A 1,722-nucleotide genomic window follows, 5' to 3' on the forward strand; every position below is an offset into this window, starting at 1 on the left:
GCCATGGCTCACGGGCCCAGCCGCTCTGCGGCATGTGGGATCCTCCCGGACTGGGGCACAAACCCGTGTCCCCTGCATCAGCAGGCGGACTCTCAACCACTGCGCCACCAGGGGAGCCCACAAAATTTTTTTTTATCAGTATACATAATACATTTTCCAAAAAAGTAAAAACTGAAGTTAACAATCTGGAGGTGAACTATTGAAAATATACAATGATTTTTGGAAGAGCCTATTTCATACATTATAGCATATGCAGTGCTTGCTTTGCTATGATGCACCTTGTGAAATGTCATTTTGTTTTGTGAAAACAAAATGAAGGAGCAGACTTGATGCAGCACCTGATACGAGAACCTGACCTGCAACATTACCGTTAGCATCAAGCAGCCACATTATGGGGAAAAAAAAGAGCCCCTTTCACATTTAAAAAGATTTTTGCGTGTTATTTTGTATAGTAAAAATGTAACATGAGAGATATTTAACATTAGATATCATTTGTTTTTAATAAAATGTTTTGATTCTATAAGTGGATCTGTTAAAAATGGGAAAAAATCCAATTTTGATTTCTTATCATTCATCTGAAGGGACATTTTTGGCCACCTATTTTAATTTGGGCAGAAACTGTAACTACTGATTTTCTGATGGTATTACATTAAGATGTTATTACATCAAAAAGCATTTAACTCCTGGTGGTCGTCAGTGAAGACATTGTAACGTTAAAAAGCACTCTGGGGTCAGTTTGCTTTGACAAAGAATAAAGATGAAACTCCTCAGCCCTCCTCATGGTGGTTCCCAGCCACTGTGCTTTCTCCTTGTGTGAACCTTCCTTTACCCGAAGTATTCTATCTTTTGTACCCTAGTTCCATTTCATTTCTTACATTTTCCAGACTTTGTTCTTATTCCTTCTTTCATTTGGACCCCTCCCACTCCACTTATAAAACTGTGCTTTAAGGGCCAGAATAGATCTGCCTTTTTCTTGAAGCTTTCGCTGACTGTCCTCAACTGCAGTGACTTTAACCTCCTGCCCAAATCCTGTCATGCACCATTTCTTTACCTCACTTGGTCATTATCATTTACCGGGTGCAGAACGCAGAATAATGGCCTCCCAACAATGTCCACATCCTAATCCCCAGAACCTACGAGTATGTTAGGTTACATGGTAAAGAAGAATTAAGATTGCAGGTGGAACTGAAGTTGTAAATCAGGAGATCTTAAAGTAGGCAGATTATCCTGGATTAGCCAGATGGACCCGCTGTAATCATGAGTCCTTTAAAAGTGGAAGAGGCAGAAGAGGGAACGAGAAAGATGCAGTGTGAGGACTCAGCCTGACATTGCTGGCTTTGAAGGATGCCATGAGCCAAGGAATGTGGGGAGCTTCTAGAAGCTGGAAAAGGCAAGGACACAGATACTCCCACAAGAGCGTCTAGGAGGACTGCAGCCCTGCTGACACCTTTATTTTAGTCCAGTAAGATCTGTTGCAGACTTCTGACCTCCAAGACTGTAAGATAATAAATCTGTATTGTTTAAACGACTAAGTTTGTGGTAATATGTTACAGCAACAGTAGAATACTAATATACTGGGATTACTTAGTTATCTTTTTAGGTATTTTGACATCATCCTCTTAAGTGATTTTAAGTTCTGAGAAGATGGGTACCAAGCCTCAAATATCTTTATAGGCCAACATTATAACAGGATCTTGAGCCCAGTGTCATAATCCGATACTA

The sequence above is a fragment of the Mesoplodon densirostris genome, chromosome 12 (genome assembly GCF_025265405.1).
Source record: "Mesoplodon densirostris isolate mMesDen1 chromosome 12, mMesDen1 primary haplotype, whole genome shotgun sequence".
Taxonomy (NCBI): domain Eukaryota; kingdom Metazoa; phylum Chordata; class Mammalia; order Artiodactyla; family Ziphiidae; genus Mesoplodon; species Mesoplodon densirostris.